We start from the raw sequence: 27,126 nt of genomic DNA, 5'->3' as shown, positions 1-27,126 counted from the left end.
TAACGGTCCCATCTGCTTGTGTTCTCAACCAAACTATCAAATCATCAAATGGCTGGTGTCATAACTGATCACATGTGCAGCATTATGGCATTTGCAGTTTGAACAGAAGCAGCTTCATTGGCTGTAAATGATAGGAGGGTTTGATTGTGCTTTAAGTGCTTAAATATGCCTAAAATGGGAGAGCTACTGAGTATGTGCAGAGCAGGTTGAAACAGCGTATTACTGGATTTCAAAGTGTATAGAACCTTATTTTTTTCCAATGTTTTACATGAGTATATATGCAAAATGGGACAACCGTAAGAGATGTAGCAGGACTTACTTTTCTGACTAAAGTTGCACTTTAAATGACAGATTTAACAGCATGGTCTAGCAGATTTTCCTCAAGAATTTTATCTTTATGTAGGATGGGCAAAGTTTTGGGATTTTTTTCATGTTTTTTTGTCGGTGACATGGTAGCATGAAAAGACAGCGGGAGTGGTGATTCTAGTTCAAGCTAAATGTGTAAACTGATTGTCAGAAGTGGGATTTGAACCCACGCCTCCATTTGGAGACCAGAACACCCACACAATGTGAAGAGACAGCTCTTGAGTCTGGCGCCTTAGACCACTCGGCCATCCTGACAAGATACGTTGTACTAATTTGGCTGCCTCTGGAAATATCATCTACTCGTGGTACTCTATTGATCTATTACCGTTGTCAAGAAGCTGTATGAACACTCTGAATCTAGGCCCTTTTGCAAATGCACTTCTTAAAGCATGACCTTGCACCAAGTCATACATTTCAGATCCTTTCTACCAAATCTGCTTGAGCAAAGCAAGTAGAAGATGTCCCAGGTGATCTTCAAGTGTTTTGCTAATCCAGATTCCACAAACCAAAATGATGTCCTTGTGGCAGACTGCGTGGCCTAATGGATAAGGCGTCTGACTTCGAATCAGAAGATTGAGGGTTCGAGTCCCTTCGTGGTTGTTTTCGATGCTGCTTTCCAGTTCCTGTGACCTTCACTCACAAGTTCTTGCTTTACCCATAACAACTTGCTTCTTGCTGGAGGCTTCCAATTTGCTGAAGCCTAGAGCCTCCAAACAGCAGTAAATCATAAAGTGGAACTAAACCAATTGATTTAAGGGTTTCAAAACACAGTTACATTCCTGGAATTCCGGGATTGATAACTGTCCCATTTGCTTGTGTTCTCAACCAAACTATCAAATCATCAAATGGCTGGTGTCATAACTGATCACATGTGCAGCATTATGGCATTTGCAGTTTGAACAGAAGCAGCTTCATTGGCTGTAAATGATAGGAGGGTTTGATTGTGCTTTAAGTGCTTAAATATGCCTAAAATGGGAGAGCTACTGAGTATGTGCAGAGCAGGTTGAAACAGCGTATTACTGGATTTCAAAGTGTATAGAACCTTATTTTTTTCCAATGTTTTACATGAGTATATATGCAAAATGGGACAACCGTAAGAGATGTAGCAGGACTTACTTTTCTGACTAAAGTTGCACTTTAAATGACAGATTTAACAGCATGGTCTAGCAGATTTTCCTCAAGAATTTTATCTTTATGTAGGATGGGCAAAGTTTTTGGATTTTTTTCATGTTTTTTTGTCGGTGACATGGTAGCATGAAAAGACAGCGGGAGTGGTGATTCTAGTTCAAGCTAAATGTGTAAACTGATTGTCAGAAGTGGGATTTGAACCCACGCCTCCATTTGGAGACCAGAACACCCACACAATGTGAAGAGACAGCTCTTGAGTCTGGCGCCTTAGACCACTCGGCCATCCTGACAAGATACGTTGAACAAATTTGGCTGCCTCTGGAAATATCATCTACTCGTGGTACTCTATTGATCTATTACCGTTGTCAAGAAGCTGTATGAACACTCTGAATCTAGGCCCTTTTGCAAATGCACTTCTTAAAGCATGACCTTGCACCAAGTCATACATTTCAGATCCTTTCTACCAAATCTGCTTGAGCAAAGCAAGTAGAAGATGTCCCAGGTGATCTTCAAGTGTTTTGCTAATCCAGATTCCACAAACCAAAATGATGTCCTTGTGGCAGACTGCGTGGCCTAATGGATAAGGCGTCTGACTTCGAATCAGAAGATTGAGGGTTCGAGTCCCTTCGTGGTCGTTTTCGATGCTGCTTTCCAGTTCCTGTGACCTTCACTCACAAGTTCTTGCTTTACCCATAACAACTTGCTTCTTGCTGGAGGCTTCCAATTTGCTGAAGCCTAGAGCCTCCAAACAGCAGTAAATCATAAAGTGGAACTAAACCAATTGATTTAAGGGTTTCAAAACACAGTTACATTCCTGGAATTCCGGGATTGATAACTGTCCCATTTGCTTGTGTTCTCAACCAAACTATCATATCATCAAATGGCTGGTGTCATAACTGATCACATGTGCAACATTATGGCATTTGCAGTTTGAACAGAAGCAGCTTCATTGGCTGTAAATGATAGGAGGGTTTGATTGTGCTTTAAGTGCTTAAATATGCCTAAAATGGGAGAGCTACTGAGTATGTGCAGAGCAGGTTGAAACAGCGTATTACTGGATTTCAAAGTGTATAGAACCTTATTTTTTTCCAATGTTTTACATGAGTATATATGCAAAATGGGACAACCGTAAGAGATGTAGCAGGACTTACTTTTCTGACTAAAGTTGCACTTTAAATGACAGATTTAACAGCATGGTCTAGCAGATTTTCCTCAAGAATTTTATCTTTATGTAGGATGGGCAAAGTTTTTGGATTTTTTTCATGTTTTTTTGTCGGTGACATGGTAGCATGAAAAGACAGCGGGAGTGGTGATTCTAGTTCAAGCTAAATGTGTAAACTGATTGTCAGAAGCGGGATTTGAACCCACGCCTCCATTTGGAGACCAGAACACCCACACAATGTGAAGAGACAGCTCTTGAGTCTGGCGCCTTAGACCACTCGGCCATCCTGACAAGACACGTTGAACAAATTTGGCTGCCTCTGGAAATATCATCTACTCGTGGTACTCTATTGATCTATTACCGTTGTCAAGAAGCTGTATGAACACTCTGAATCTAGGCCCTTTTGCAAATGCACTTCTTAAAGCATGACCTTGCACCAAGTCATACATTTCAGATCCTTTCTACCAAATCTGCTTGAGCAAAGCAAGTAGAAGATGTCCCAGGTGATCTTCAAGTGTTTTGCTAATCCAGATTCCACAAACCAAAATGATGTCCTTGTGGCTCACTGTGTGGCCTAATGGATAAGGCGTCTGACTTCGAATCAGAAGATTGAGGGTTCGAGTCCCTTCGTGGTCGTTTTCGATGCTGCTTTCCAGTTCCTGTGACCTTCACTCACAAGTTCTTGCTTTACCCATAACAACTTGCTTCTTGCTGGAGGCTTACAATTTGCTGAAGCCTAGAGCCTCCAAACAGCAGTAAATCATAAAGTGGAACTAAACCAATTGATTTAAGGGTTTCAAAACACAGTTACATTCCTGGAATTCCGGGATTGATAACTGTCCCATTTGCTTGTGTTCTCAACCAAACTATCAAATCATCAAATGGCTGGTGTCATAACTGATCACATGTGCAGCATTATGGCATTTGCAGTTTGAACAGAAGCAGCTTCATTGGCTGTAAATGATAGGAGGGTTTGATTGTGCTTTAAGTGCTTAAATATGCCTAAAATGGGAGAGCTACTGAGTATGTGCAGAGCAGGTTGAAACAGCGTATTACTGGATTTCAAAGTGTATAGAACCTTATTTTTTTCCAATGTTTTACATGAGTATATATGCAAAATGGGACAACCGTAAGAGATGTAGCAGGACTTACTTTTCTGACTAAAGTTGCACTTTAAATGACAGATTTAACAGCATGGTCTAGCAGATTTTCCTCAAGAATTTTATCTTTATGTAGGATGGGCAAAGTTTTTGGATTTTTTTCATATTTTTTTGTCGGTGACATGGTAGCATGAAAAGACAGCGGGAGTGGTGATTCTAGTTCAAGCTAAATGTGTAAACTGATTGTCAGAAGTGGGATTTGAACCCACGCCTCCATTTGGAGACCAGATCACCCACACAATGTGAAGAGACAGCTCTTGAGTCTGGCGCCTTAGACCACTCGGCCATCCTGACAAGATACATTGACCAAATTTGGCTGCCTCTGGAAATATCATCTACTCGTGGTACTCTATTGATGTATTACCGTTGTCAAGAAGCTGTATGAACACTCTGAATCTAGGCCCTTTTGCAAATGCACTTCTTAAAGCATGACCTTGCACCAAGTCATACATTTCAGATCCTTTCTACCAAATCTGCTTGAGCAAAGCAAGTAGAAGATGTCCCAGGTGATCTTCAAGTGTTTTGCTAATCCAGATTCCACAAACCAAAATGATGTCCTTGTGGCAGACTGCGTGGCCTAATGGATAAGGCGTCTGACTTCGAATCAGAAGATTGAGGGTTCGAGTCCCTTCGTGGTCGTTTTCGATGCTGCTTTCCAGTTCCTGTGACCTTCACTCACAAGTTCTTGCTTTACCCATAAGAACTTGCTTCTTGCTGGAGGCTTCCAATTTGCTGAAGCCTAGAGCCTCCAAACAGCAGTAAATCATAAAGTGGAACTAAACCAATTGATTTAAGGGTTTCAAAACACAGTTACATTCCTGGAATTACGGAATTGATAACGGTCCCATCTGCTTGTGTTCTCAACCAAACTATCAAATCATCAAATGGCTGGTGTCATAACTGATCACATGTGCAGCATTATGGCATTTGCAGTTTGAACAGAAGCAGCTTCATTGGCTGTAAATGATAGGAGGGTTTGATTGTGCTTTAAGTGCTTAAATATGCCTAAAATGGGAGAGCTACTGAGTATGTGCAGAGCAGGTTGAAACAGCGTATTACTGGATTTCAAAGTGTATAGAACCTTATTTTTTTCCAATGTTTTACATGAGTATATATGCAAAATGGGACAACCGTAAGAGATGTAGCAGGACTTACTTTTCTGACTAAAGTTGCACTTTAAATGACAGATTTAACAGCATGGTCTAGCAGATTTTCCTCAAGAATTTTATCTTTATGTAGGATGGGCAAAGTTTTTGGATTTTTTTCATGTTTTTTTGTCGGTGACATGGTAGCATGAAAAGACAGCGGGAGTGGTGATTCTAGTTCAAGCTAAATGTGTAAACTGATTGTCAGAAGTGGGATTTGAACCCACGCCTCCATTTGGAGACCAGAACACCCACACAATGTGAAGAGACAGCTCTTGAGTCTGGCGCCTTAGACCACTCGGCCATCCTGACAAGATACGTTGAACAAATTTGGCTGCCTCTGGAAATATCATCTACTCGTGGTACTCTATTGATCTATTACCGTTGTCAAGAAGCTGTATGAACACTCTGAATCTAGGCCCTTTTGCAAATGCACTTCTTAAAGCATGACCTTGCACCAAGTCATACATTTCAGATCCTTTCTACCAAATCTGCTTGAGCAAAGCAAGTAGAAGATGTCCCAGGTGATCTTCAAGTGTTTTGCTAATCCAGATTCCACAAACCAAAATGATGTCCTTGTGGCAGACTGCGTGGCCTAATGGATAAGGCGTCTGACTTCGAATCAGAAGATTGAGGGTTCGAGTCCCTTCGTGGTCGTTTTCGATGCTGCTTTCCAGTTCCTGTGACCTTCACTCACAAGTTCTTGCTTTACCCATAACAACTTGCTTCTTGCTGGAGGCTTCCAATTTGCTGAAGCCTAGAGCCTCCAAACAGCAGTAAATCATAAAGTGGAACTAAACCAATTGATTTAAGGGTTTCAAAACACAGTTACATTCCTGGAATTCCGGGATTGATAACTGTCCCATTTGCTTGTGTTCTCAACCAAACTATCAAATCATCAAATGGCTGGTGTCATAACTGATCACATGTGCAGCATTATGGCATTTGCAGTTTGAACAGAAGCAGCTTCATTGGCTGTAAATGATAGGAGGGTTTGATTGTGCTTTAAGTGCTTAAATATGCCTAAAATGGGAGAGCTACTGAGTATGTGCAGAGCAGGTTGAAACAGCGTATTACTGGATTTCAAAGTGTATAGAACCTTATTTTTTTCCAATGTTTTACATGAGTATATATGCAAAATGGGACAACCGTAAGAGATGTAGCAGGACTTACTTTTCTGACTAAAGTTGCACTTTAAATGACAGATTTAACAGCATGGTCTAGCAGATTTTCCTCAAGAATTTTATCTTTATGTAGGATGGGCAAAGTTTTTGGATTTTTTTCATGTTTTTTTGTCGGTGACATGGTAGCATGAAAAGACAGCGGGAGTGGTGATTCTAGTTCAAGCTAAATGTGTAAACTGATTGTCAGAAGTGGGATTTGAACCCACGCCTCCATTTGGAGACCAGAACACCCACACAATGTGAAGAGACAGCTCTTGAGTCTGGCGCCTTAGACCACTCGGCCATCCTGACAAGATACGTTGAACAAATTTGGCTGCCTCTGGAAATATCATCTACTCGTGGTACTCTATTGATCTATTACCGTTGTCAAGAAGCTGTATGAACACTCTGAATCTAGGCCCTTTTGCAAATGCACTTCTTAAAGCATGACCTTGCACCAAGTCATACATTTCAGATCCTTTCTACCAAATCTGCTTGAGCAAAGCAAGTAGAAGATGTCCCAGGTGATCTTCAAGTGTTTTGCTAATCCAGATTCCACAAACCAAAATGATGTCCTTGTGGCAGACTGCGTGGCCTAATGGATAAGGCGTCTGACTTCGAATCAGAAGATTGAGGGTTCGAGTCCCTTCGTGGTCGTTTTCGATGCTGCTTTCCAGTTCCTGTGACCTTCACTCACAAGTTCTTGCTTTACCCATAACAACTTGCTTCTTGCTGGAGGCTTCCAATTTGCTGAAGCCTAGAGCCTCCAAACAGCAGTAAATCATAAAGTGGAACTAAACCAATTGATTTAAGGGTTTCAAAACACAGTTACATTCCTGGAATTCCGGGATTGATAACTGTCCCATTTGCTTGTGTTCTCAACCAAACTATCAAATCATCAAATGGCTGGTGTCATAACTGATCACATGTGCAGCATTATGGCATTTGCAGTTTGAACAGAAGCAGCTTCATTGGCTGTAAATGATAGGAGGGTTTGATTGTGCTTTAAGTGCTTAAATATGCCTAAAATGGGAGAGCTACTGAGTATGTGCAGAGCAGGTTGAAACAGCGTATTACTGGATTTCAAAGTGTATAGAACCTTATTTTTTTCCAATGTTTTACATGAGTATATATGCAAAATGGGACAACCGTAAGAGATGTAGCAGGACTTACTTTTCTGACTAAAGTTGCACTTTAAATGACAGATTTAACAGCATGGTCTAGCAGATTTTCCTCAAGAATTTTATCTTTATGTAGGATGGGCAAAGTTTTTGGATTTTTTTCATGTTTTTTTGTCGGTGACATGGTAGCATGAAAAGACAGCGGGAGTGGTGATTCTAGTTCAAGCTAAATGTGTAAACTGATTGTCAGAAGTGGGATTTGAACCCACGCCTCCATTTGGAGACCAGAACACCCACACAATGTGAAGAGACAGCTCTTGAGTCTGGCGCCTTAGACCACTCGGCCATCCTGACAAGATACATTGAACAAATTTGGCTGCCTCTGGAAATATCATCTACTCGTGGTACTCTATTGATCTATTACCGTTGTCAAGAAGCTGTATGAACACTCTGAATCTAGGCCCTTTTGCAAATGCACTTCTTAAAGCATGACCTTGCACCAAGTCATACATTTCAGATCCTTTCTACCAAATCTGCTTGAGCAAAGCAAGTAGAAGATGTCCCAGGTGATCTTCAAGTGTTTTGCTAATCCAGATTCCACAAACCAAAATGATGTCCTTGTGGCAGACTGCGTGGCCTAATGGATAAGGCGTCTGACTTCGAATCAGAAGATTGAGGGTTCGAGTCCCTTCGTGGTCGTTTTCGATGCTGCTTTCCAGTTCCTGTGACCTTCACTCACAAGTTCTTGCTTTACCCATAACAACTTGCTTCTTGCTGGAGGCTTCCAATTTGCTGAAGCCTAGAGCCTCCAAACAGCAGTAAATCATAAAGTGGAACTAAACCAATTGATTTAAGGGTTTCAAAACACAGTTACATTCCTGGAATTCCGGGATTGATAACTGTCCCATTTGCTTGTGTTCTCAACCAAACTATCAAATCATCAAATGGCTGGTGTCATAACTGATCACATGTGCAGCATTATGGCATTTGCAGTTTGAACAGAAGCAGCTTCATTGGCTGTAAATGATAGGAGGGTTTGATTGTGCTTTAAGTGCTTAAATATGCCTAAAATGGGAGAGCTACTGAGTATGTGCAGAGCAGGTTGAAACAGCGTATTACTGGATTTCAAAGTGTATAGAACCTTATTTTTTTCCAATGTTTTACATGAGTATATATGCAAAATGGGACAACCGTAAGAGATGTAGCAGGACTTACTTTTCTGACTAAAGTTGCACTTTAAATGACAGATTTAACAGCATGGTCTAGCAGATTTTCCTCAAGAATTTTATCTTTATGTAGGATGGGCAAAGTTTTTGGATTTTTTTCATGTTTTTTTGTCGGTGACATGGTAGCATGAAAAGACAGCGGGAGTGGTGATTCTAGTTCAAGCTAAATGTGTAAACTGATTGTCAGAAGTGGGATTTGAACCCACGCCTCCATTTGGAGACCAGAACACCCACACAATGTGAAGAGACAGCTCTTGAGTCTGGCGCCTTAGACCACTCGGCCATCCTGACAAGATACGTTGAACAAATTTGGCTGCCTCTGGAAATATCATCTACTCGTGGTACTCTATTGATCTATTACCGTTGTCAAGAAGCTGTATGAACACTCTGAATCTAGGCCCTTTTGCAAATGCACTTCTTAAAGCATGACCTTGCACCAAGTCATACATTTCAGATCCTTTCTACCAAATCTGCTTGAGCAAAGCAAGTAGAAGATGTCCCAGGTGATCTTCAAGTGTTTTGCTAATCCAGATTCCACAAACCAAAATGATGTCCTTGTGGCAGACTGCGTGGCCTAATGGATAAGGCGTCTGACTTCGAATCAGAAGATTGAGGGTTCGAGTCCCTTCGTGGTCGTTTTCGATGCTGCTTTCCAGTTCCTGTGACCTTCACTCACAAGTTCTTGCTTTACCCATAACAACTTGCTTCTTGCTGGAGGCTTCCAATTTGCTGAAGCCTAGAGCCTCCAAACAGCAGTAAATCATAAAGTGGAACTAAACCAATTGATTTAAGGGTTTCAAAACACAGTTACATTCCTGGAATTCCGGGATTGATAACTGTCCCATTTGCTTGTGTTCTCAACCAAACTATCAAATCATCAAATGGCTGGTGTCATAACTGATCACATGTGCAGCATTATGGCATTTGCAGTTTGAACAGAAGCAGCTTCATTGGCTGTAAATGATAGGAGGGTTTGATTGTGCTTTAAGTGCTTAAATATGCCTAAAATGGGAGAGCTACTGAGTATGTGCAGAGCAGGTTGAAACAGCGTATTACTGGATTTCAAAGTGTATAGAACCTTATTTTTTTCCAATGTTTTACATGAGTATATATGCAAAATGGGACAACCGTAAGAGATGTAGCAGGACTTACTTTTCTGACTAAAGTTGCACTTTAAATGACAGATTTAACAGCATGGTCTAGCAGATTTTCCTCAAGAATTTTATCTTTATGTAGGATGGGCAAAGTTTTTGGATTTTTTTCATGTTTTTTTGTCGGTGACATGGTAGCATGAAAAGACAGCGGGAGTGGTGATTCTAGTTCAAGCTAAATGTGTAAACTGATTGTCAGAAGTGGGATTTGAACCCACGCCTCCATTTGGAGACCAGAACACCCACACAATGTGAAGAGACAGCTCTTGAGTCTGGCGCCTTAGACCACTCGGCCATCCTGACAAGATACGTTGAACAAATTTGGCTGCCTCTGGAAATATCATCTACTCGTGGTACTCTATTGATCTATTACCGTTGTCAAGAAGCTGTATGAACACTCTGAATCTAGGCCCTTTTGCAAATGCACTTCTTAAAGCATGACCTTGCACCAAGTCATACATTTCAGATCCTTTCTACCAAATCTGCTTGAGCAAAGCAAGTAGAAGATGTCCCAGGTGATCTTCAAGTGTTTTGCTAATCCAGATTCCACAAACCAAAATGATGTCCTTGTGGCAGACTGCGTGGCCTAATGGATAAGGCGTCTGACTTCGAATCAGAAGATTGAGGGTTCGAGTCCCTTCGTGGTCGTTTTCGATGCTGCTTTCCAGTTCCTGTGACCTTCACTCACAAGTTCTTGCTTTACCCATAACAACTTGCTTCTTGCTGGAGGCTTCCAATTTGCTGAAGCCTAGAGCCTCCAAACAGCAGTAAATCATAAAGTGGAACTAAACCAATTGATTTAAGGGTTTCAAAACACAGTTACATTCCTGGAATTCCGGGATTGATAACTGTCCCATTTGCTTGTGTTCTCAACCAAACTATCAAATCATCAAATGGCTGGTGTCATAACTGATCACATGTGCAGCATTATGGCATTTGCAGTTTGAACAGAAGCAGCTTCATTGGCTGTAAATGATAGGAGGGTTTGATTGTGCTTTAAGTGCTTAAATATGCCTAAAATGGGAGAGCTACTGAGTATGTGCAGAGCAGGTTGAAACAGCGTATTACTGGATTTCAAAGTGTATAGAACCTTATTTTTTTCCAATGTTTTACATGAGTATATATGCAAAATGGGACAACCGTAAGAGATGTAGCAGGACTTACTTTTCTGACTAAAGTTGCACTTTAAATGACAGATTTAACAGCATGGTCTAGCAGATTTTCCTCAAGAATTTTATCTTTATGTAGGATGGGCAAAGTTTTTGGATTTTTTTCATGTTTTTTTGTCGGTGACATGGTAGCATGAAAAGACAGCGGGAGTGGTGATTCTAGTTCAAGCTAAATGTGTAAACTGATTGTCAGAAGTGGGATTTGAACCCACGCCTCCATTTGGAGACCAGAACACCCACACAATGTGAAGAGACAGCTCTTGAGTCTGGCGCCTTAGACCACTCGGCCATCCTGACAAGATAGGTTGAATAAATTTGGCTGCCTCTGGAAATATCATCTACTCGTGGTACTCTATTGATCTATTACCGTTGTCAAGAAGCTGTATGAACACTCTGAATCTAGGCCCTTTTGCAAATGCACTTCTTAAAGCATGACCTTGCACCAAGTCATACATTTCAGATCCTTTCTACCAAATCTGCTTGAGCAAAGCAAGTAGAAGATGTCCCAGGTGATCTTCAAGTGTTTTGCTAATCCAGATTCCACAAACCAAAATGATGTCCTTGTGGCAGACTGCGTGGCCTAATGGATAAGGCGTCTGACTTCGAATCAGAAGATTGAGGGTTCGAGTCCCTTCGTGGTTGTTTTCGATGCTGCTTTCCAGTTCCTGTGACCTTCACTCACAAGTTCTTGCTTTACCCATAACAACTTGCTTCTTGCTGGAGGCTTCCAATTTGCTGAAGCCTAGAGCCTCCAAACAGCAGTAAATCATAAAGTGGAACTAAACCAATTGATTTAAGGGTTTCAAAACACAGTTACATTCCTGGAATTCCGGGATTGATAACTGTCCCATTTGCTTGTGTTCTCAACCAAACTATCAAATCATCAAATGGCTGGTGTCATAACTGATCACATGTGCAACATTATGGCATTTGCAGTTTGAACAGAAGCAGCTTCATTGGCTGTAAATGATAGGAGGGTTTGATTGTGCTTTAAGTGCTTAAATATGCCTAAAATGGGAGAGCTACTGAGTATGTGCAGAGCAGGTTGAAACAGCGTATTACTGGATTTCAAAGTGTATAGAACCTTATTTTTTTCCAATGTTTTACATGAGTATATATGCAAAATGGGACAACCGTAAGAGATGTAGCAGGACTTACTTTTCTGACTAAAGTTGCACTTTAAATGACAGATTTAACAGCATGGTCTAGCAGATTTTCCTCAAGAATTTTATCTTTATGTAGGATGGGCAAAGTTTTTGGATTTTTTTCATGTTTTTTTGTCGGTGACATGGTAGCATGAAAAGACAGCGGGAGTGGTGATTCTAGTTCAAGCTAAATGTGTAAACTGATTGTCAGAAGTGGGATTTGAACCCACGCCTCCATTTGGAGACCAGAACACCCACACAATGTGAAGAGACAGCTCTTGAGTCAGGCGCCTTAGACCACTCGGCCATCCTGACAAGATACGTTGAACAAATTTGGCTGCCTCTGGAAATATCATCTACTCGTGGTACTCTATTGATCTATTACCGTTGTCAAGAAGCTGTATGAACACTCTGAATCTAGGCCCTTTTGCAAATGCACTTCTTAAAGCATGACCTTGCACCAAGTCATACATTTCAGATCCTTTCTACCAAATCTGCTTGAGCAAAGCAAGTAGAAGATGTCCCAGGTGATCTTCAAGTGTTTTGCTAATCCAGATTCCACAAACCAAAATGATGTCCTTGTGGCTCACTGTGTGGCCTAATGGATAAGGCGTCTGACTTCGAATCAGAAGATTGAGGGTTCGAGTCCCTTCGTGGTCGTTTTCGATGCTGCTTTCCAGTTCCTGTGACCTTCACTCACAAGTTCTTGCTTTACCCATAACAACTTGCTTCTTGCTGGAGGCTTACAATTTGCTGAAGCCTCCAAACAGCAGTAAATCATAAAGTGGAACTAAACCAATTGATTTAAGGGTTTCAAAACACAGTTACATTCCTGGAATTCCGGGATTGATAACTGTCCCATTTGCTTGTGTTCTCAACCAAACTATCAAATCATCAAATGGCTGGTGTCATAACTGATCACATGTGCAGCATTATGGCATTTGCAGTTTGAACAGAAGCAGCTTCATTGGCTGTAAATGATAGGAGGGTTTGATTGTGCTTTAAGTGCTTAAATATGCCTAAAATGGGAGAGCTACTGAGTATGTGCAGAGCAGGTTGAAACAGCGTATTACTGGATTTCAAAGTGTATAGAACCTTATTTTTTTCCAATGTTTTACATGAGTATATATGCAAAATGGGACAACCGTAAGAGATGTAGCAGGACTTACTTTTCTGACTAAAGTTGCACTTTAAATGACAGATTTAACAGCATGGTCTAGCAGATTTTCCTCAAGAATTTTATCTTTATGTAGGATGGGCAAAGTTTTTGGATTTTTTTCATGTTTTTTTGTCGGTGACATGGTAGCATGAAAAGACAGCGGGAGTGGTGATTCTAGTTCAAGCTAAATGTGTAAACTGATTGTCAGAAGTGGGATTTGAACCCACGCCTCCATTTGGAGACCAGAACACCCACACAATGTGAAGAGACAGCTCTTGAGTCTGGTGCCTTAGACCACTCGGCCATCCTGACAAGATACGTTGAACAAATTTGGCTGCCTCTGGAAATATCATCTACTCGTGGTACTCTATTGATCTATTACCGTTGTCAAGAAGCTGTATGAACACTCTGAATCTAGGCCCTTTTGCAAATGCACTTCTTAAAGCATGACCTTGCACCAAGTCATACATTTCAGATCCTTTCTACCAAATCTGCTTGAGCAAAGCAAGTAGAAGATGTCCCAGGTGATCTTCAAGTGTTTTGCTAATCCAGATTCCACAAACCAAAATGATGTCCTTGTGGCAGACTGCGTGGCCTAATGGATACGGCGTCTGACTTCGAATCAGAAGATTGAGGGTTCGAGTCCCTTCGTGGTTGTTTTCGATGCTGCTTTCCAGTTCCTGTGACCTTCACTCACAAGTTCTTGCTTTACCCATAACAACTTGCTTCTTGCTGGAGGCTTCCAATTTGCTGAAGCCTAGAGCCTCCAAACAGCAGTAAATCATAAAGTGGAACTAAACCAATTGATTTAAGGGTTTCAAAACACAGTTACATTCCTGGAATTCCGGGATTGATAACTGTCCCATTTGCTTGTGTTCTCAACCAAACTATCAAATCATCAAATGGCTGGTGTCATAACTGATCACATGTGCAGCATTATGGCATTTGCAGTTTGAACAGAAGCAGCTTCATTGGCTGTAAATGATAGGAGGGTTTGATTGTGCTTTACGTGCTTAAATATGCCTAAAATGGGAGAGCTACTGAGTATGTGCAGAGCAGGTTGAAACAGCGTATTACTGGATTTCAAAGTGTATAGAACCTTATTTTTTTCCAATGTTTTACATGAGTATATATGCAAAATGGGACAACCGTAAGAGATGTAGCAGGACTTACTTTTCTGACTAAAGTTGCACTTTAAATGACAGATTTAACAGCATGGTCTAGCAGATTTTCCTCAAGAATTTTATCTTTATGTAGGATGGGCAAAGTTTTTGGATTTTTTTCATGTTTTTTTATCGGTGACATGGTAGCATGAAAAGAAAGCGGGAGTGGTGATTCTAGTTCAAGCTAAATGTGTAAACTGATTGTCAGAAGTGGGATTTGAACCCACGCCTCCATTTGGAGACCAGAACACCCACACAATGTGAAGAGACAGCTCTTGAGTCTGGCGCCTTAGACCACTCGGCCATCCTGACAAGATACGTTGAACAAATTTGGCTGCCTCTGGAAATATCATCTACTCGTGGTACTCTATTGATCTATTACCGTTGTCAAGAAGCTGTATGAACACTCTGAATCTAGGCCCTTTTGCAAATGCACTTCTTAAAGCATGACCTTGCACCAAGTCATACATTTCAGATCCTTTCTACCAAATCTGCTTGAGCAAAGCAAGTAGAAGATGTCCCAGGTGATCTTCAAGTGTTTTGCTAATCCAGATTCCACAAACCAAAATGATGTCCTTGTGGCAGACTGCGTGGCCTAATGGATAAGGCGTCTGACTTTGAATCAGAAGATTGAGGGTTCGAGTCCCTTCGTGGTCGTTTTCGATGCTGCTTTCCAGTTCCTGTGACCTTCACTCACAAGTTCTTGCTTTACCCATAACAACTTGCTTCTTGCTGGAGGCTTCCAATTTGCTGAAGCCTAGAGCCTCCAAACAGCAGTAAATCATAAAGTGGAACTAAACCAATTGATTTAAGGGTTTCAAAACACAGTTACATTCCTGGAATTCCGGGATTGATAACTGTCCCATTTGCTTGTGTTCTCAACCAAACTATCAAATCATCAAATGGCTGGTGTCATAACTGATCACATGTGCAACATTATGGCATTTGCAGTTTGAACAGAAGCAGCTTCATTGGCTGTAAATGATAGGAGGGTTTGATTGTGCTTTAAGTGCTTAAATATGCCTAAAATGGGAGAGCTACTGAGTATGTGCAGAGCAGGTTGAAACAGCGTATTACTGGATTTCAAAGTGTATAGAACCTTATTTTTTTCCAATGTTTTACATGAGTATATATGCAAAATGGGACAACCGTAAGAGATGTAGCAGGACTTACTTTTCTGACTAAAGTTGCACTTTAAATGACAGATTTAACAGCATGGTCTAGCAGATTTTCCTCAAGAATTTTATCTTTATGTAGGATGGGCAAAGTTTTTGGATTTTTTTCATGTTTTTTTGTCGGTGACATGGTAGCATGAAAAGACAGCGGGAGTGGTGATTCTAGTTCAAGCTAAATGTGTAAACTGATTGTCAGAAGTGGGATTTGAACCCACGCCTCCATTTGGAGACCAGAACACCCACACAATGTGAAGAGACAGCTCTTGAGTCTGGCGCCTTAGACCACTCGGCCATCCTGACAAGATACGTTGAACAAATTTGGCTGCCTCTGGAAATATCATCTACTCGTGGTACTCTATTGATCTATTACCGTTGTCAAGAAGCTGTATGAACACTCTGAATCTAGGCCCTTTTGCAAATGCACTTCTTAAAGCATGACCTTGCACCAAGTCATACATTTCAGATCCTTTCTACCAAATCTGCTTGAGCAAAGCAAGTAGAAGATGTCCCAGGTGATCTTCAAGTGTTTTGCTAATCCAGATTCCACAAACCAAAATGATGTCCTTGTGGCTCACTGTGTGGCCTAATGGATAAGGCGTCTGACTTCGAATCAGAAGATTGAGGGTTCGAGTCCCTTCGTGGTCGTTTTCGATGCTGCTTTCCAGTTCCTGTGACCTTCACTCACAAGTTCTTGCTTTACCCATAACAACTTGCTTCTTGCTGGAGGCTTCCAATTTGCTGAAGCCTCCAAACAGCAGTAAATCATAAAGTGGAACTAAACCAATTGATTTAAGGGTTTCAAAACACAGTTACATTCCTGGAATTCCGGGATTGATAACTGTCCCATTTGCTTGTGTTCTCAACCAAACTATCAAATCATCAAATGGCTGGTGTCATAACTGATCACATGTGCAGCATTATGGCATTTGCAGTTTGAACAGAAGCAGCTTCATTGGCTGTAAATGATAGGAGGGTTTGATTGTGCTTTAAGTGCTTAAATATGCCTAAAATGGGAGAGCTACTGAGTATGTGCAGAGCAGGTTGAAACAGCGTATTACTGGATTTCAAAGTGTATAGAACCTTATTTTTTTCCAATGTTTTACATGAGTATATATGCAAAATGGGACAACCGTAAGAGATGTAGCAGGACTTACTTTTCTGACTAAAGTTGCACTTTAAATGACAGATTTAACAGCATGGTCTAGCAGATTTTCCTCAAGAATTTTATCTTTATGTAGGATGGGCAAAGTTTTTGGATTTTTTTCATGTTTTTTTGTCGGTGACATGGTAGCATGAAAAGACAGCGGGAGTGGTGATTCTAGTTCAAGCTAAATGTGTAAACTGATTGTCAGAAGTGGGATTTGAACCCACACCTCCATTTGGAGACCAGAACACCCACACAATGTGAAGAGACAGCTCTTGAGTCTGGCGCCTTAGACCACTCGGCCATCCTGACAAGATACATTGAACAAATTTGGCTGCCTCTGGAAATATCATCTACTCGTGGTACTCTATTGATGTATTACCGTTGTCAAGAAGCTGTATGAACACTCTGAATCTAGGCCCTTTTGCAAATGCACTTCTTAAAGCATGACCTTGCACCAAGTCATACATTTCAGATCCTTTCTACCAAATCTGCTTGAGCAAAGCAAGTAGAAGATGTCCCAGGTGATCTTCAAGTGTTTTGCTAATCCAGATTCCACAAACCAAAATGATGTCCTTGTGGCAGACTGCGTGGCCTAATGGATAAGGCGTCTGACTTCGAATCAGAAGGATTGAGGGTTCGAGTCCCTTCGTGGTCGTTTTCGATGCTGCTTTCCAGTTCCTGTGACCTTCACTCACAAGTTCTTGCTTTACCCATAACAACTTGCTTCTTGCTGGAGGCTTCCAATTTGCTGAAGCCTAGAGCCTCCAAACAGCAGTAAATCATAAAGTGGAACTAAACCAATTGATTTAAGGGTTTCAAAACACAGTTACATTCCTGGAATTCCGGGATTGATAACTGTCCCATTTGCTTGTGTTCTCAACCAAACTATCAAATCATCAAATGGCTGGTGTCATAACTGATCACATGTGCAGCATTATGGCATTTGCAGTTTGAACAGAAGCAGCTTCATTGGCTGTAAATGATAGGAGGGTTTGATTGTGCTTTAAGTGCTTAAATATGCCTAAAATGGGAGAGCTACTGAGTATGTGCAGAGCAGGTTGAAACAGCGTATTACTGGATTTCAAAGTGTATAGAACCTTATTTTTTTCCAATGTTTTACATGAGTATATATGCAAAATGGGACAACCGTAAGAGATGTAGCAGGACTTACTTTTCTGACTAAAGTTGCACTTTAAATGACAGATTTAACAGCATGGTCTAGCAGATTTTCCTCAAGAATTTTATCTTTATGTAGGATGGGCAAAGTTTTTGGATTTTTTTCATGTTTTTTTGTCGGTGACATGGTAGCATGAAAAGACAGCGGGAGTGGTGATTCTAGTTCAAGCTAAATGTGTAAACTGATTGTCAGAAGTGGGATTTGAACCCACGCCTCCATTTGGAGACCAGAACACCCACACAATGTGAAGAGACAGCTCTTGAGTCTGGCGCCTTAGACCACTCGGCCATCCTGACAAGATACATTGAACAAATTTGGCTGCCTCTGGAAATATCATCTACTCGTGGTACTCTATTGATGTATTACCGTTGTCAAGAAGCTGTATGAACACTCTGAATCTAGGCCCTTTTGCAAATGCACTTCTTAAAGCATGACCTTGCACCAAGTCATACATTTCAGATCCTTTCTACCAAATCTGCTTGAGCAAAGCAAGTAGAAGATGTCCCAGGTGATCTTCAAGTGTTTTGCTAATCCAGATTCCACAAACCAAAATGATGTCCTTGTGGCAGACTGCGTGGCCTAATGGATAAGGCGTCTGACTTCGAATCAGAAGATTGAGGGTTCGAGTCCCTTCGTGGTCGTTTTCGATGCTGCTTTCCAGTTCCTGTGACCTTCACTCACAAGTTCTTGCTTTACCCATAACAACTTGCTTCTTGCTGGAGGCTTCCAATTTGCTGAAGCCTAGAGCCTCCAAACAGCAGTAAATCATAAAGTGGAACTAAACCAATTGATTTAAGGGTTTCAAAACACAGTTACATTCCTGGAATTCCGGGATTGATAACTGTCCCATTTGCTTGTGTTCTCAACCAAACTATCAAATCATCAAATGGCTGGTGTCATAACTGATCACATGTGCAACATTATGGCATTTGCAGTTTGAACAGAAGCAGCTTCATTGGCTGTAAATGATAGGAGGGTTTGATTGTGCTTTAAGTGCTTAAATATGCCTAAAATGGGAGAGCTACTGAGTATGTGCAGAGCAGGTTGAAACAGCGTATTACTGGATTTCAAAGTGTATAGAACCTTATTTTTTTCCAATGTTTTACATGAGTATATATGCAAAATGGGACAACCGTAAGAGATGTAGCAGGACTTACTTTTCTGACTAAAGTTGCACTTTAAATGACAGATTTAACAGCATGGTCTAGCAGATTTTCCTCAAGAATTTTATCTTTATGTAGGATGGGCAAAGTTTTTGGATTTTTTTCATGTTTTTTTGTCGGTGACATGGTAGCATGAAAAGACAGCGGGAGTGGTGATTCTAGTTCAAGCTAAATGTGTAAACTGATTGTCAGAAGTGGGATTTGAACCCACGCCTCCATTTGGAGACCAGAACACCCACACAATGTGAAGAGACAGCTCTTGAGTCTGGCGCCTTAGACCACTCGGCCATCCTGACAAGATACGTTGAACAAATTTGGCTGCCTCTGGAAATATCATCTACTCGTGGTACTCTATTGATCTATTACCGTTGTCAAGAAGCTGTATGAACACTCTGAATCTAGGCCCTTTTGCAAATGCACTTCTTAAAGCATGACCTTGCACCAAGTCATACATTTCAGATCCTTTCTACCAAATCTGCTTGAGCAAAGCAAGTAGAAGATGTCCCAGGTGATCTTCAAGTGTTTTGCTAATCCAGATTCCACAAACCAAAATGATGTCCTTGTGGCTCACTGTGTGGCCTAATGGATAAGGCGTCTGACTTCGAATCAGAAGATTGAGGGTTCGAGTCCCTTCGTGGTCGTTTTCGATGCTGCTTTCCAGTTCCTGTGACCTTCACTCACAAGTTCTTGCTTTACCCATAACAACTTGCTTCTTGCTGGAGGCTTCCAATTTGCTGAAGCCTAGAGCCTCCAAACAGTAGTAAATCATAAAGTGGAACTAAACCAATTGATTTAAGGGTTTCAAAACACAGTTACATTCCTGGAATTCCGGGATTGATAACTGTCCCATTTGCTTGTGTTCTCAACCAAACTATCAAATCATCAAATGGCTGGTGTCATAACTGATCACATGTGCAGCATTATGGCATTTGCAGTTTGAACAGAAGCAGCTTCATTGGCTGTAAATGATAGGAGGGTTTGATTGTGCTTTAAGTGCTTAAATATGCCTAAAATGGGAGAGCTACTGAGTATGTGCAGAGCAGGTTGAAACAGCGTATTACTGGATTTCAAAGTGTATAGAACCTTATTTTTTTCCAATGTTTTACATGAGTATATATGCAAAATGGGACAACCGTAAGAGATGTAGCAGGACTTACTTTTCTGACTAAAGTTGCACTTTAAATGACAGATTTAACAGCATGGTCTAGCAGATTTTCCTCAAGAATTTTATCTTTATGTAGGATGGGCAAAGTTTTGGGATTTTTTTCATGTTTTTTTGTCGGTGACATGGTAGCATGAAAAGACAGCGGGAGTGGTGATTCTAGTTCAAGCTAAATGTGTAAACTGATTGTCAGAAGTGGGATTTGAACCCACGCCTCCATTTGGAGACCAGAACACCCACACAATGTGAAGAGACAGCTCTTGAGTCTGGCGCCTTAGACCACTCGGCCATCCTGACAAGATACGTTGAACAAATTTGGCTGCCTCTGGAAATATCATCTACTCGTGGTACTCTATTGATCTATTACCGTTGTCAAGAAGCTGTATGAACACTCTGAATCTAGGCCCTTTTGCAAATGCACTTCTTAAAGCATGACCTTGCACCAAGTCATACATTTCAGATCCTTTCTACCAAATCTGCTTGAGCAAAGCAAGTAGAAGATGTCCCAGGTGATCTTCAAGTGTTTTGCTAATCCAGATTCCACAAACCAAAATGATGTCCTTGTGGCTCACTGTGTGGCCTAATGGATAAGGCGTCTGACTTCGAATCAGAAGATTGAGGGTTCGAGTCCCTTCGTGGTCGTTTTCGATGCTGCTTTCCAGTTCCTGTGACCTTCACTCACAAGTTCTTGCTTTACCCATAACAACTTGCTTCTTGCTGGAGGCTTCCAATTTGCTGAAGCCTAGAGCCTCCAAACAGTAGTAAATCATAAAGTGGAACTAAACCAATTGATTTAAGGGTTTCAAAACACAGTTACATTCCTGGAATTCCGGGATTGATAACTGTCCCATTTGCTTGTGTTCTCAACCAAACTATCAAATCATCAAATGGCTGGTGTCATAACTGATCACATGTGCAGCATTATGGCATTTGCAGTTTGAACAGAAGCAGCTTCATTGGCTGTAAATGATAGGAGGGTTTGATTGTGCTTTAAGTGCTTAAATATGCCTAAAATGGGAGAGCTACTGAGTATGTGCAGAGCAGGTTGAAACAGCGTATTACTGGATTTCAAAGTGTATAGAACCTTATTTTTTTCCAATGTTTTACATGAGTATATATGCAAAATGGGACAACCGTAAGAGATGTAGCAGGACTTACTTTTCTGACTAAAGTTGCACTTTAAATGACAGATTTAACAGCATGGTCTAGCAGATTTTCCTCAAGAATTTTATCTTTATGTAGGATGGGCAAAGTTTTGGGATTTTTTTCATGTTTTTTTGTCGGTGACATGGTAGCATGAAAAGACAGCGGGAGTGGTGATTCTAGTTCAAGCTAAATGTGTAAACTGATTGTCAGAAGTGGGATTTGAACCCACGCCTCCATTTGGAGACCAGAACACCCACACAATGTGAAGAGACAGCTCTTGAGTCTGGCGCCTTAGACCACTCGGCCATCCTGACAAGCTACATTGAACAAATTTGGCTGCCTCTGGAAATATCATCTACTCGTGGTACTCTATTGATCTATTACCGTTGTCAAGAAGCTGTATGAACACTCTGAATCTAGGCCCTTTTGCAAATGCACTTCTTAAAGCATGACCTTGCACCAAGTCATACATTTCAGATCCTTTCTACCAAATCTGCTTGAGCAAAGCAAGTAGAAGATGTCCCAGGTGATCTTCAAGTGTTTTGCTAATCCAGATTCCACAAACCAAAATGATGTCCTTGTGGCAGACTGCGTGGCCTAATGGATAAGGCGTCTGATTTCGAATCAGGAGATTGAGGGTTCGAGTCCCTTCGTGGTCGTTTTCGATGCTGCTTTCCAGTTCCTGTGACCTTCACTCACAAGTTCTTGCTTTACCCATAACAACTTGCTTCTTGCTGGAGGCTTCCAATTTGCTGAAGCCTAGAGCCTCCAAACAGCAGTAAATCATAAGGTGGAACTAAACCAATTGATTTAAGGGTTTCAAAACACAGTTACATTCCTGGAATTCCGGGATTGATAACTGTCCCATTTGCTTGTGTTCTCAACCAAACTATCAAATCATCAAATGGCTGGTGTCATAACTGATCACATGTGCAGCATTATGGCATTTGCAGTTTGAACAGAAGCAGCTTCATTGGCTGTAAATGATAGGAGGGTTTGATTGTGCTTTACGTGCTTAAATATGCCTAAAATGGGAGAGCTACTGAGTATGTGCAGAGCAGGTTGAAACAGCGTATTACTGGATTTCAAAGTGTATAGAACCTTATTTTTTTCCAATGTTTTACATGAGTATATATGCAAAATGGGACAACCGTAAGAGATGTAGCAGGACTTACTTTTCTGACTAAAGTTGCACTTTAAATGACAGATTTAACAGCATGGTCTAGCAGATTTTCCTCAAGAATTTTATCTTTATGTAGGATGGGCAAAGTTTTGGGATTTTTTTCATGTTTTTTTGTCGGTGACATGGTAGCATGAAAAGACAGCGGGAGTGGTGATTCTAGTTCAAGCTAAATGTGTAAACTGATTGTCAGAAGTGGGATTTGAACCCACGCCTCCATTTGGAGACCAGAACACCCACACAATGTGAAGAGACAGCTCTTGAGTCTGGCGCCTTAGACCACTCGGCCATCCTGACAAGATACGTTGAACAAATTTGGCTGCCTCTGGAAATATCATCTACTCGTGGTACTCTATTGATCTATTACCGTTGTCAAGAAGCTGTATGAACACTCTGAATCTAGGCCCTTTTGCAAATGCACTTCTTAAAGCATGACCTTGCACCAAGTCATACATTTCAGATCCTTTCTACCAAATCTGCTTGAGCAAAGCAAGTAGAAGATGTCCCAGGTGATCTTCAAGTGTTTTGCTAATCCAGATTCCACAAACCAAAATGATGTCCTTGTGGCAGACTGCGTGGCCTAATGGATAAGGTGTCTGACTTCGAATCAGAAGATTGAGGGTTCGAGTCCCTTCGTGGTCGTTTTCGATGCTGTTTTCCAGTTCCTGTAACCTTCACTCACAAGTTCTTGCTTTACCCATAACAACTTGCTTCTTGCTGGAGGCTTCCAATTTGCTGAAGCCTAGAGCCTCCAAACAGCAGTAAATCATAAAGTGGAACTAAACCAATTGATTTAAGGGTTTCAAAACACAGTTACATTCCTGGAATTCCGGGATTGATAACTGTCCCATTTGCTTGTGTTCTCAACCAAACTATCAAATCATCAAATGGCTGGTGTCATAACTGATCACATGTGCAGCATTATGGCATTTGCAGTTTGAACAGAAGCAGCTTCATTGGCTGTAAATGATAGGAGGGTTTGATTGTGCTTTACGTGCTTAAATATGCCTAAAATGGGAGAGCTACTGAGTATGTGCAGAGCAGGTTGAAACAGCGTATTACTGGATTTCAAAGTGTATAGAACCTTATTTTTTTCCAATGTTTTACATGAGTATATATGCAAAATGGGACAACCGTAAGAGATGTAGCAGGACTTACTTTTCTGACTAAAGTTGCACTTTAAATGACAGATTTAACAGCATGGTCTAGCAGATTTTCCTCAAGAATTTTATCTTTATGTAGGATGGGCAAAGTTTTGGGATTTTTTTCATGTTTTTTTGTCGGTGACATGGTAGCATGAAAAGACAGCGGGAGTGGTGATTCTAGTTCAAGCTAAATGTGTAAACTGATTGTCAGAAGTGGGATTTGAACCCACGCCTCCATTTGGAGACCAGAACACCCACACAATGTGAAGAGACAGCTCTTGAGTCTGGCGCCTTAGACCACTCGGCCATCCTGACAAAATAAGGTGAACAAATTTGGCTGCCTCTGGAAATATCATCTACTCGTGGTACTCTATTGATCTATTACCGTTGTCAAGGAGCTGTATGAACACTCTGAATCTAGGCCCTTTTGCAAATGCACTTCTTAAAGCATGACCTTGCACCAAGTCATACATTTCAGATCCTTTCTACCAAATCTGCTTGAGCAAAGCAAGTAGAAGATGTCCCAGGTGATCTTCAAGTGTTTTGCTAATCCAGATTCCACAAACCAAAATGATGTCCTTGTGGCAGACTGCGTGACCTAATGGATAAGGTGTCTGACTTCGAATCAGAAGATTGAGGGTTCGAGTCCCTTCGTGGTCGTTTTCGATGCTGTTTTCCAGTTCCTGTAACCTTCACTCACAAGTTCTTGCTTTACCCATAACAACTTGCTTCTTGCTGGAGGCTTCCAATTTGCTGAAGCCTAGAGCCTCCAAACAGCAGTAAATCATAAAGTGGAACTAAACCAATTGATTTAAGGGTTTCAAAACACAGTTACATTCCTGGAATTCCGGGATTGATAACTGTCCCATTTGCTTGTGTTCTCAACCAAACTATCAAATCATCAAATGGCTGGTGTCATAACTGATCACATGTGCAGCATTATGGCATTTGCAGTTTGAACAGAAGCAGCTTCATTGGCTGTAAATGATAGGAGGGTTTGATTGTGCTTTACGTGCTTAAATATGCCTAAAATGGGAGAGCTACTGAGTATGTGCAGAGCAGGTTGAAACAGCGTATTACTGGATTTCAAAGTGTATAGAACCTTATTTTTTTCCAATGTTTTACATGAGTATATATGCAAAATGGGACAACCGTAAGAGATGTAGCAGGACTTACTTTTCTGACTAAAGTTGCACTTTAAATGACAGATTTAACAGCATGGTCTAGCAGATTTTCCTCAAGAATTTTATCTTTATGTAGGATGGGCAAAGTTTTGGGATTTTTTTCATGTTTTTTTGTCGGTGACATGGTAGCATGAAAAGACAGCGGGAGTGGTGATTCTAGTTCAAGCTAAATGTGTAAACTGATTGTCAGAAGTGGGATTTGAACCCACGCCTCCATTTGGAGACCAGAACACCCACACAATGTGAAGAGACAGCTCTTGAGTCTGGCGCCTTAGACCACTCGGCCATCCTGACAAAATAAGGTGAACAAATTTGGCTGCCTCTGGAAATATCATCTACTCGTGGTACTCTATTGATCTATTACCGTTGTCAAGGAGCTGTATGAACACTCTGAATCTAGGCCCTTTTGCAAATGCACTTCTTAAAGCATGACCTTGCACCAAGTCATACATTTCAGATCCTTTCTACCAAATCTGCTTGAGCAAAGCAAGTAGAAGATGTCCCAGGTGATCTTCAAGTGTTTTGCTAATCCAGATTCCACAAACCAAAATGATGTCCTTGTGGCAGACTGTGTGGCCTAATGGATAAGGTGTCTGACTTCGAATCAGAAGATTGAGGGTTCGAGTCCCTTCGTGGTCGTTTTCGATGCTGTTTTCCAGTTCCTGTAACCTTCACTCACAAGTTCTTGCTTTACCCATAACAACTTGCTTCTTGCTGGAGGCTTCCAATTTGCTGAAGCCTAGAGCCTCCAAACAGCAGTAAATCATAAAGTGGAACTAAACCAATTGATTTAAGGGTTTCAAAACACAGTTACATTCCTGGAATTCCGGGATTGATAACTGTCCCATTTGCTTGTGTTCTCAACCAAACTATCAAATCATCAAATGGCTGGTGTCATAACTGATCACATGTGCAGCATTATGGCATTTGCAGTTTGAACAGAAGCAGCTTCATTGGCTGTAAATGATAGGAGGGTTTGATTGTGCTTTACGTGCTTAAATATGCCTAAAATGGGAGAGCTACTGAGTATGTGCAGAGCAGGTTGAAACAGCGTATTACTGGATTTCAAAGTGTATAGAACCTTATTTTTTTCCAATGTTTTACATGAGTATATATGCAAAATGGGACAACCGTAAGAGATGTAGCAGGACTTACTTTTCTGACTAAAGTTGCACTTTAAATGACAGATTTAACAGCATGGTCTAGCAGATTTTCCTCAAGAATTTTATCTTTATGTAGGATGGGCAAAGTTTTGGGATTTTTTTCATGTTTTTTTGTCGGTGACATGGTAGCATGAAAAGACAGCGGGAGTGGTGATTCTAGTTCAAGCTAAATGTGTAAACTGATTGTCAGAAGTGGGATTTGAACCCACGCCTCCATTTGGAGACCAGAACACCCACACAATGTGAAGAGACAGCTCTTGAGTCTGGCGCCTTAGACCACTCGGCCATCCTGACAAAATAAGGTGAACAAATTTGGCTGCCTCTGGAAATATCATCTACTCGTGGTACTCTATTGATCTATTACCGTTGTCAAGGAGCTGTATGAACACTCTGAATCTAGGCCCTTTTGCAAATGCACTTCTTAAAGCATGACCTTGCACCAAGTCATACATTTCAGATCCTTTCTACCAAATCTGCTTGAGCAAAGCAAGTAGAAGATGTCCCAGGTGATCTTCAAGTGTTTTGCTAATCCAGATTCCACAAACCAAAATGATGTCCTTGTGGCAGACTGCGTGGCCTAATGGATAAGGCGTCTGACTTCGAATCAGAAGATTGAGGGTTCGAGTCCCTTCGTGGTCGTTTTCGATGCTGCTTTCCAGTTCCTGTGACCTTCACTCACAAGTTCTTGCTTTACCCATAACAACTTGCTTCTTGCTGGAGGCTTCCAATTTGCTGAAGCCTAGAGCCTCCAAACAGCAGTAAATCATAAAGTGGAACTAAACCAATTGATTTAAGGGTTTCAAAACACAGTTACATTCCTGGAATTCCGGGATTGATAACTGTCCCATTTGCTTGTGTTCTCAACCAAACTATCAAATCATCAAATGGCTGGTGTCATAACTGATCACATGTGCAACATTATGGCATTTGCAGTTTGAACAGAAGCAGCTTCATTGGCTGTAAATGATAGGAGGGTTTGATTGTGCTTTAAGTGCTTAAATATGCCTAAAATGGGAGAGCTACTGAGTATGTGCAGAGCAGGTTGAAACAGCGTATTACTGGATTTCAAAGTGTATAGAACCTTATTTTTTTCCAATGTTTTACATGAGTATATATGCAAAATGGGACAACCGTAAGAGATGTAGCAGGACTTACTTTTCTGACTAAAGTTGCACTTTAAATGACAGATTTAACAGCATGGTCTAGCAGATTTTCCTCAAGAATTT

At 41.0% G+C, this 27,126-nt stretch overlaps 11 non-coding genes across 11 annotated transcripts; 10 read left to right on the top strand and 1 right to left on the bottom strand.

Moving 5' to 3' along the window:
* Positions 1-2,056: 2,056 nt before the first annotated feature.
* TRNAR-UCG (transfer RNA arginine (anticodon UCG)) lies at positions 2,057-2,129 on the top strand. Its single transcript has one exon. It is a non-coding gene; the product is annotated as a tRNA-Arg (tRNA).
* Positions 2,130-4,000: 1,871 nt separating this feature from the next.
* TRNAL-CAA (transfer RNA leucine (anticodon CAA)) lies at positions 4,001-4,110 on the bottom strand. The gene is made up of 2 exons: positions 4,073-4,110; positions 4,001-4,046 (listed from the first exon to the last, which is right to left on the bottom strand). It is a non-coding gene; the product is annotated as a tRNA-Leu (tRNA).
* Positions 4,111-4,382: 272 nt separating this feature from the next.
* TRNAR-UCG (transfer RNA arginine (anticodon UCG)) lies at positions 4,383-4,455 on the top strand. Its single transcript has one exon. It is a non-coding gene; the product is annotated as a tRNA-Arg (tRNA).
* Positions 4,456-5,545: 1,090 nt separating this feature from the next.
* Positions 5,546-5,618, top strand: TRNAR-UCG (transfer RNA arginine (anticodon UCG)). The gene has a single exon. It is a non-coding gene; the product is annotated as a tRNA-Arg (tRNA).
* A 1,090-nt stretch (positions 5,619-6,708) lies between these two features.
* TRNAR-UCG (transfer RNA arginine (anticodon UCG)) lies at positions 6,709-6,781 on the top strand. Its single transcript has one exon. It is a non-coding gene; the product is annotated as a tRNA-Arg (tRNA).
* Positions 6,782-7,871: 1,090 nt separating this feature from the next.
* On the top strand, positions 7,872-7,944 carry TRNAR-UCG (transfer RNA arginine (anticodon UCG)). The gene has a single exon. It is a non-coding gene; the product is annotated as a tRNA-Arg (tRNA).
* Positions 7,945-9,034: 1,090 nt separating this feature from the next.
* TRNAR-UCG (transfer RNA arginine (anticodon UCG)) lies at positions 9,035-9,107 on the top strand. Its single transcript has one exon. It is a non-coding gene; the product is annotated as a tRNA-Arg (tRNA).
* A 1,090-nt stretch (positions 9,108-10,197) lies between these two features.
* TRNAR-UCG (transfer RNA arginine (anticodon UCG)) lies at positions 10,198-10,270 on the top strand. The gene has a single exon. It is a non-coding gene; the product is annotated as a tRNA-Arg (tRNA).
* Positions 10,271-14,842: 4,572 nt separating this feature from the next.
* Positions 14,843-14,915, top strand: TRNAQ-UUG (transfer RNA glutamine (anticodon UUG)). The gene has a single exon. It is a non-coding gene; the product is annotated as a tRNA-Gln (tRNA).
* A 3,410-nt stretch (positions 14,916-18,325) lies between these two features.
* TRNAR-UCG (transfer RNA arginine (anticodon UCG)) lies at positions 18,326-18,398 on the top strand. Its single transcript has one exon. It is a non-coding gene; the product is annotated as a tRNA-Arg (tRNA).
* Positions 18,399-26,466: 8,068 nt separating this feature from the next.
* TRNAR-UCG (transfer RNA arginine (anticodon UCG)) lies at positions 26,467-26,539 on the top strand. Its single transcript has one exon. It is a non-coding gene; the product is annotated as a tRNA-Arg (tRNA).
* Positions 26,540-27,126: the final 587 nt, after the last annotated feature.

Source organism: Lithobates pipiens, unplaced genomic scaffold (assembly GCF_037356315.1).
Source record: "Lithobates pipiens isolate NorthernLeopardFrog02 unplaced genomic scaffold, aLitPip1_a1.2 Scaffold_1, whole genome shotgun sequence".
NCBI lineage: Eukaryota > Metazoa > Chordata > Amphibia > Anura > Ranidae > Lithobates > Lithobates pipiens.
Note: the sequence above shows the minus strand (reverse complement) of the source record. Positions and strands in the feature narration are given on the sequence as shown.